Below are 9,404 nucleotides of genomic sequence, written 5' to 3' on the forward strand. Positions count from 1 at the left end.
GCCTAACATTAGAATCTAAAATATGTGAAAAGTTAAACTCATTACACCCTGTTCAAATAATGATTCGTGTCTTATTTGCTCATATTAATATCCTAGCTGGCATATTTTGTACTTTCACTCCCATATGGACCTCATTAAAAACAAGGTGGCCTATCTCAAGGGGCTGTCCTTAATGAAGTAGAAATCACAACGTTACAAGTCCAGTGTGGTCTTAACGAGGGTAACACGGCTCAGCTTTTATCAATGTCTGTGATTGCTGGCTGGTCTATTTATAAAGGCTTGTTAACAAATATCCTACAAACACAGAAAATGGAGAAAAAAAGGACTCGCAAGCCGAACTGGACTGAGGAGCAAGGTTTGTTGCTGGCCCAGTTGGTGAACGAACATAAAGGTATGTTACGAGGAAAATTTGGCCCAACTGTCACTAGCGAAGGCAAGAGGCGCGCCTGGGACACAATATCCCAAACAATCAATGCCTCTTTTCCACTGGTGGTGCGGACAGGCGGCGATTGTGAGAAAAGGTGGTATGTGCTGCAGTCCAAGGCAAAAGATGAGATTGCAGCACACAAGCGGGAATCCTCACTCACAGGTGAGCAAAATATTATAGCCTACCACATAATCTGGCAACTTGCTCCTGCTGGCAAAGTTAATTTACATGCCTAAGTACTGTGTTCATTGACTGTTTCTTTCTAGGGGGTGGACCACCTGCAAAGCGGCTGTCCCAGGTGGCCGACACTGTCTTTCAAGTCCTGGGACACTCTGAGGTCAGTGTCACCGGGCTGCCAACAGGCATTGACACATCAATGATGCAGGCCCTTGAAGTGCAGCAAAGGTAGGACACAGGGTTATTCATATCTACAGTGTTTATTCATTGCAGAAGCCATTTCATGTGTTATCCATGCTCATTGTATTAAATTAATTTAATCAAAACAATAATTAAACTAGGCCAATGTATTTCTGTAGCATGGCGCCATCACAAGAACCGGGCCCATCAAGTTTGCCGATGAGATTGCCGCCTGAACCATCTGCAGCTGCTACTCAGGATAGCCCGGCGGATCAAACACCATTCCCATCCGGAGCACCTGCTCCGTCAGCATCCCTGCAGGAGAGCAGATTGCAACTCACAATTGATGTGTTTGAACAACAAAAAGTCCTTTCCCTTCAGGAGGAGTACTACCGCCTTAAAATTGTGGTGGTGTTGGCCAGAGGGGCCGATGGCGCGATATGGCAGCCTCGCTTCTGTCAGTCTGCCCCAGGGCAGCTGTGGCTACAACTGTAGCTTGCCTCCACCAGTGTGTGAATGTGAGAGTGAATGAATAGTGGCATTGTAAAGCGCTTTGGGTGCCTTGAAAAGCGCTATATAAATCCAATCCATTATTATTATTATTATTATTAAAATTGAACACCTAAAAAATAAACCATTTACAGATTGTGTTCTGTGTCTTGCATTTAACAATTGCAGGTGATGTGCAGTAAAACTGTGGTAGTTCTTAATACCATCACAAGTTCTCAAAAGACATGGGGCTACAGCTTGCCTGAAATGTAAATTTGTGAAGTTTGCCCTGTAAGGCAGTCCACTCTGGGCTAGGTTCCCCTGTGGAATGTAAATATCTTCTTCACCACCATCCTCATCGTTGTCTTCATCCTCATCCTCATCGCCATCCTCCAGAGGTTCTGCAATCTGTCTAACCTTGCAAATATTGTGTAATATTGCACAGGCCATGATGACTTTGGTGACTTTTTCAGGCCTCAGCCGCACCTCTCCGTGGAGAACATGAAAGCGCCTCTTAAGCTGGCCTATGCCACGCTCCACCACCGCTCTTGTTGTCTTGTGGGCCCTACAATAGAATACAGAGACCTTTAATTATTTGATGGAAATATTGCACTACTTGGATGCTCTAACATATTGCTTGCATTTCATTTCCATGATTTTTGTATTGTTTGGCTTACCTGTTATAGTTTAGTTGGGGCCCTTGGCATGGCTGGAGGTAAGGTGTAAGGAGCCATGGTTTGCATGGGTAGCCACTGTCCCCTAACAAGTGGCAATTAGCTGGCACATAGCGTCTCTCAAAAAGCTGTCTGATGCCACTCTCAGAGAGCATTCTCGCATCATGTGTGGAGCCTGGCCATTTAGCCACAATGTCCAAAATCTTACAGGCCGCATTGAACACTATTTGCACATTGATGCTGTGGAAATTCCTCCTGTTAACAAAGACCGCCTCGTCCTCTGATGGCGCAATTATTCTCACATGTGTTCCATCAATTACACCCACAACGCCAGGGAATCCTGCAATGTCCATAAATGCCCTTTTATGTGTGTGTAAAGTGCGGGCATCCAGCGGGAATGAAACAAATTGTGTCACAATATTAGGTTGTGACAAAGCTGTCAGTGTTTGGGTGATGACTCTGCTGACGGAGGATTGGGACAGACCCAAGTCATCACTGCTGCATTGTTGCATTTTCCCGGTTGCCAAATACCTCAGGGTTGTGATTACTTTCGTCTCCGGTGTGATAGCGTTGTGGCGTCGAGTTGGTGAAGTAATTGCATCTCTAAGGAGATCCACCACAAACATGATTCCTGCACGATCCAATCTGTAGCGTCTCAATAATTCCCTGTCATCCAGTGTTTGCAGGACATCTCTCCTGCCTCTTCTGTTGGCCATTTTGTGCGGCTGCTTAGGGGAACTCCTAAGCCACTAAAAGTCCTCTTCCCTGCTCTTAGCAGATCTCGCCTTAGGAGCCCTTTTGAGCGCTAGGAATCTTGAGGAATAGCTTTTATATTAACTGGGATTGTCGTGTCACTTTTAGGGGAAATTCTAAGAAAACGTCATGACTCTGAGAATTTTCTTAGAATTTGGCCGCTAGGAGCCACTTTTTGCACAAAGATTCTTTAGGGATACGGGCCCTGATTTATATGGAATATGGCTGATGTAAACGAAAGTCTAAAATACTTAGTCAGTCATTTGTTTAATATTAATTTAACATTGTATAATTCACATATAAAACTATGAATTGTGATTTTAAATGGTTTAAAAGCATGTAGAATAGCATAGCAAGTATATTTCTCCTTTTTTTTTTTTTTTTTTTTATCAAGAAGCAAAGACAAAAAGGGGAAAAAAAAGAAACAGGGCAGGGTTCGGTGGTTGAATCATCCATCCCCACCAATGCCGAAACCAAATCTACACCCTTGGGTGGAGACCAGCAGGTGGATGAGGGAACGGGGAGGCAGGAGGAGGATGTATAGACATAGAGCAACGTTACACATTTGTACAATCTCTCACAGCTCTTTTAGGCGCACTGCCTTATGGTTAGTGGATGGGCTTATTTAATCCCGCTAGAGCTGCTCATTTTAGGGGATACTCCCTCTTGTGGTGTAATGGAGGAATCAGAGGTGGGTTGAGTATCCAAAAATTGTACTCAAGTAAGAGTATCATTACTTTAAAATATTATTACTCAAGTAAAAGTGAAAAGTAGTCATCAAAAAAGTTACTCGAGTAAGAGTAAAAAAGTACTTGGTGAAAAGGCTACTCAAGTACTGAGTAAGTAGCGAGTAACTGTTTGAAATGTCCGATTTATTTTTTAAATAAATGTTATCAGACAAACAAAAATAAATAAATATACAAATTTTAGTATTTTCAAAAGGAATATATGTAAAAAGATCCACAAAATAGGGCACAACAATTCTAATTTCAAGATTTCAGTTTTTCACAACGTAAAGCTTTTTCAAGCAAAACCAAAAGTAAATATATTCGCATTTACAGCAGCCTCAGAGAAAACATTAGAACGGGGCAACTTCAACATAACAGACTACAGCTAATGCGCCAGAATGGGGTGGTTCTTTTAAATACAAGGAGGGATTAAGTAAATCAGAAACAAATGATACAGAGATGCAACAGGTATAATCAAGAAAAGTTTATTCCCAAGGCGGACAGCAGGAATTAAAAAACAAAACAAAAAACAAACCACACACAACACATCTGTGCTAAAATTCCACAGGAATAGACATTCTAACAAAACTATAAAATGTTCTTTGTATACTAAAATACCCTGAAGTATAGACAGTGGATTAACACAATGTAATGTGTAAAAATGTAAAAACTACACTCACAAATACTGAAATCAGAGTAAAACTAATTATAAAAGACAGGTAAAAGGAGCCGTCCTCAAAAAAGAAAAATCCCACCTGCTACTGTGGAGGAGTTGTCACTGCTATAATGCCATAATGTTTTATCTAGGGGTCTAGATTTATGCCTGTAGTACACTGCTGTGTAAATAATTTGCATTTACTGAGTGAGTATCACTGTTCAAAAATTGAATAAAGAAACAAACTAATTTTTGCCTTTTTTTTTATTAAAACCACTTTATAGAACATCACATCAGTTACAATGTAGAATCCATGTCACTGGAGCATTTTGATTCAATAAACAGTAAAAAAGTGAGCTGTGAAGACCAAGGACAAGTGCAGTTCACAGGTTTTCTATCTAAGGAATCCCAGAAGATTGCATGGTGTCATTGCCCAGCAGTTGTTCGCAGGACATATGGACTCAACCTCAACAATCCCTCACACTGAGCAGCATGAAGTGACAGTGCAGAGGAAAAACTCCCCTTTAACAAGAAGAAACCTCCAGCAGAACCAGAACCCGGTTCAGTACCAGCAGCCATCTGGGTTTGGAGGAGAGAGACAGAGACACAGAGACACACAGAACTACCAAAAGTATATTTTTTTTATGTGATTGACTGTTGTTGTAATTCAAGCCCTGAGTGTAAAGTTGCATCCTAAATTCCATGCTCATGCAGAGTGTTTAGTTTATGACTTTTTCACCTGGTCATTTCTTGATGAACGGATGGTCTTTCAGGGTTGACCAAGCTGGTACCTTGACTCTGTTCTCTGCAAGATGTTGCAGCAAACAAAATCATATGGAGACAATATTGGACACAAAATATATAACAATTTAGTTAAATGTAGCATTAACTCATAAGTCTTGCTAAAGTAAACCTTGTATTCTGATTCATCACAGCAGCAGTTCAGTTGGATGATGTCAGCAACTGCAGCAAGTGTCTTGCTGACTGAATAATTTCATCTTGCATAATCTGAAACAAACACATAAAGACAGAAACAATTTATAAATTAACGTTCGATAAAATCTAAGGATTAATCATTTATTAGATACCAATATGAATATGTCTACCATAAAACTTGTGTGGAGCGAAGTTACATTCAATCAAGATGGTCTGGCATGCTACAACTTTATAGTTGTTAAATTCTGGGTACAAGTATACATACCCATCTTGTACATGTTTGTTAATATTATTATTATTATTATTATTATTATCCTACCCAATTACATGTTTCTTTTAATCAGAGTATGCTGTTTTAATGACTTTACAATATCATTTACATTGTGTTCCTTACATTTTCCCTAATTGTATGTTATATTAATCCTATATTTCCGTTTTAATATTTCTAATGTTTGCCTTGTTTTCTTCACTGTCTGGTCTGCCTCTGTCTTGCCTGTATGGATGCATTTACACCTAAATGTCCCCAACAAAGGATGTTTTAATTCACCACTATTCCAGTGAAACACGAGTCTCCCATCTTCCTGCTACCGGTCTGGAGTTTTTGTTCACCAAAGCACACACCAACTTCATACTGACGGACAGATCACTGCCCTTTTGCCGCCTTGTCTGACCGTGTTTTGTGGCTTTGGTTCACTTCACCTCACTCTTCCCCTTTCTTGTCATTAAATCAGGCCGTTCTGCAACCATGGCAGCCATTCACTCTATGGCTTTATTCATGGTGTATTTTACCCCTTCACCAAAGGCCGTTCTCGTTTCCAACATTGTATTTGCAGTGTTCGTCTATCTATCAATATCTGCGGAGTATTTTTTTTTAACGAGTATCCTATTTTCTAAAGCACAGCATGTAAAGGGTAGCTCGGTTAGCAGGATGCTAGCATGTAGCGCTTAGTGAGACACGCCTCAGACGAGTTGAGCAAAGACCCCGTCTGTGTACTTTATACGTGAGCAACGGATTTAAATAAAATTAACGTTTCAAAAGACAAACTTGAAGATAAAAAACAATATACTTACCGGAGAATCGCCAGGGTTTGCCGCTTCCATCTTGCTGCTCCTAAATTCAAAACTGCCTCTGCAGACAGGCAGGGGAGGCGTGGAAATTGTCTTTGAGTTAGTCAAACGTTTTCCTTAGTTCGAGTAGATGATAAAATAAAATAAAAATAAATGGGATTTTAAGTAGGACTAGGCGTTCTGTAATGATCTCTATTTAGGAGAAAAACTTAATCACTCACCTTTAAACAGCTCTCTTTTAGGAGACACACTGCTGGCTAACGGTGTCATGTGATCAAACAGCGTAATTTAATTGGCTGAGAGCCGCTCGACTCGATCTAGTGCTGATTGCTCTGGCTTGGGTCATTCAAGTTCACCACTTTTGCAGTTGAATTTTTGCAGGCGAATTTTTGCAGCTGAATTTTTTGCAGGCGAATTTTTGCAGGTGAATTTTTTGCAGGTGAATTTTTTGCAGGTGAATTCAATGTCTAAAAATACTTGAATTCTGATGATACTATATTTCTTCCATACGGTGGCAGCTTTACGCTTCCGTATCTGAGGCTTTTCAATGTGGCCTCACAAAATTATCACGACTACAACAACCATGAAAAGAGTTGGATGGACATTGCTACTCAATCAAAGCTGTCTGGTCAATGTTTTTCATTAGTAATTTAGCAAAGTTGATGGTGTGTGTGTCTGTGTGAGTGAAAGACAGAGGGAGAGCGAGGGACAGATTTTGTATGATAAGCTTCATGTTATGGACGCACAGTTTGAGTACTCAGGTCGCATCAGAGCATCAGGCTGTATAGTGTGAGACCCTGCGTGACCTATGAACTTCTAACCTCTGCGATTTAATTGTACAGTTTGAGCAGGAGCGGAATAACGTGACTGAAAAAAATCGCACAGTGTTTTCCCAGCTTAATGCAGACTGTTTAAACTAAACAAGCTGCTGTTTCACATAATAAACCCTGTCAGCCGCAGTATTGCCTTCTGTTTTAACAGTTAAAGCAGTAGAGACGAGCTGTTTGCATGTGCGTGGAACTCTAGTGTCATTAACCAGGCTAGCTGTTAGCTTATAGCTCACGCTAGCTAACCAGCGAGCAGTTAAAAAGACAGCTGAAGCTGCACAAAACACCCACAAACTTATCTCACTACAACGTAGCGCCGAAAATATGACTCGCAGCTGGAGCTCAACACACCGTCTGTAACATAAGACTGACATCCAGCTAACCACAGCTAAAAAGATATTTAGAGAAAACTTACCGTTTCCTCAGGTTACACAAGTTTTTTTTTGTTTTTTTTTTCAAACTTTTATTTAAACATCAGTACAATACAAAATGGAATTAAACAGTACTACAATAATGGTGTTGTACTTACAAAAGAATTGTATGCATAGATAAACAAATACAAGAACAGTATTCAGAAACAACAATATAAATATGCTAGGGGGAAAGTAACTGATCAAGCCAAAGAATAAAGTGATTGAAAGATCTTGATTTTTTCACAAACACCAATAGTTTTTATAGCTTTTGGGTTAGTGGAGTTCTTAATTGAGTTAAGATACTGTACAAGTTCAAAGGAGAATACATAAAAAGAGGGATGTCTTCCTAAACATTTGGACTTGTGAATATGAAATTTAGCTATTAAAAGTAACAAGTTAATCATATATCTGTTATCAAAGTTGAATTGTTTTTGGTTTTTGTGCAGACCAAACAAAACATATTTCCAAAACAGTACAAATCCTTTAAATATATTTTCTGAAATAAAAACACATAAACACTGCCAAAAATCTTGTACAAGGTTACAAAACCAAAAAAGATGTATAGTAGATTCCTTGGAAGTTTTACAAAAGCTACAGCTTGTATCAATGTCTAATTTGAATTTGCTTTGAAGATAATCTTTAGAAGGATAAATTCTGTGTATTAATTTATAAGAAATATCTTTAATTTTGTTGGTAATTAAAAACTGATTAGGGAGTTTCCAAACTTCGTTCCACATAATACCATCTGACAGCCGGTTCCAGAAAAAAATGACATATGGTAGCGTGGTTATGGTACTCTGAAATAAAGCTCTAATTGATTTATTGTTGTTTTTAGATTGCTTAGAATAGCAAATCTTGCCAACAAAAGTTTGTATGGGAGATGCCAACGGCCTGTGGAATGAAGTGATATTAGGTTGATTCTTAAACAGCATACAAACCCCTGATGGTATTGAGCCAAATACTTTGGTATAATCATGACGATTTATAGCTAAATTGAAATGTAAACAAAATTCTTCATAGGAGAAAAGCGTACCATTTGAATCAAATAATTGGTTGACTAAAACAATGTCATTCCTAAACCAACTATCTAAGAAGAGAGATTTTCTTTTAAATAAAACATAGATTACACGAGTTGAGTTGTTTCACGCTGAAAAGTTGTTGTTTTGGCTCTCACTGAAGACACCGACACTGCAGACATAGCTGTTCTTTTGTGCTGCTTTTAAGCGAAACATTCTTTGTTTGTGAGGCCAAAGGTGTTCATCCTCTTCAGCTCTAGCGTAGACTCTGCCATCATATTTCTTCTTTCCGTGTGTTGCTACTTTGAAACGCTTGGGCCGCTCTGCCCGCCACGGTTTCAAACTGGTCATGTGACTGCATGGCCACATCTCATTGGTGAAAAAGTTACCGGAAACTCCACTGACGGCATGTTATCTAATGTGTTAAACTAATTTTTTTTAAAAAGTAACGAGTCGAATTTTGCAAATGTAGCGGAATAAAAGTACAGTTTCTTCTTCATAAATGTACTCAAGTAAAAGTAAAAAGTATCGTGCAAAAAAGGTACTTAAAAAGTACATTTTTTTCAAAAACTTACTCAAGTAAATGTAACGGAGTAAATGTAGCTCGTTACTACCCACCTCTGGGAGGAATAACTACCCTTGCCACACTATGTCATTTTTGGAGACTGGGGCACACATTATTTTACAACAAAGAAAATACATATTTGAACAATCAGAACATTTAACTAAATATAATATTGTAACTAAAGATTATGGGGGGTCCTTACAGGTGCTATGATGTTACTGACAGTAAACTCTATTTTATTCATAAGGTTAGTTATTAGAGTTTCCAACCGTCCCGTAAAAAAACAGAATAACCTGGTTATTGAGGAACCCCTCGAAATCTCAACAAATTGTGACATTCCTTACATGTTACACCAGGTTGATCAATCATCACAAGTGGAGAAGTCTGTGACAGAGGAGACAGAAGAGCAGGAGAGAGAAATGGAGAAAGAGATGAAGCAACATTGAGAGATTGAGCATTTTACTGTGTGTAAAATGCCATCAAAAAGTCAATTAAG

At 39.1% G+C, this 9,404-nt stretch overlaps 1 long non-coding RNA gene across 2 annotated transcripts; it reads right to left on the reverse strand.

Moving 5' to 3' along the window:
- Positions 1-4,441: 4,441 nt before the first annotated feature.
- LOC146390184 (uncharacterized) lies at positions 4,442-6,417 on the reverse strand. Of its 2 annotated transcripts, none has more exons than XR_014799803.1 (5): positions 6,309-6,417; positions 6,091-6,203; positions 4,997-5,091; positions 4,823-4,888; positions 4,442-4,662 (listed from the first exon to the last, which is right to left on the reverse strand). It is a non-coding gene; the product is annotated as an uncharacterized LOC146390184 (long non-coding RNA). The 2 variants fall into 2 exon arrangements; XR_014799802.1 differs by having other exon boundaries at positions 6,091-6,148; positions 6,309-6,407.
- Between the last annotated feature and the right edge of the window lie 2,987 nt (positions 6,418-9,404).

Source organism: Perissodus microlepis, chromosome 3, assembly GCF_051167445.1.
Source record: "Perissodus microlepis isolate ML-2025 ecotype Zambia chromosome 3, ASM5116744v1, whole genome shotgun sequence".
Classification (NCBI taxonomy): domain Eukaryota; kingdom Metazoa; phylum Chordata; class Actinopteri; order Cichliformes; family Cichlidae; genus Perissodus; species Perissodus microlepis.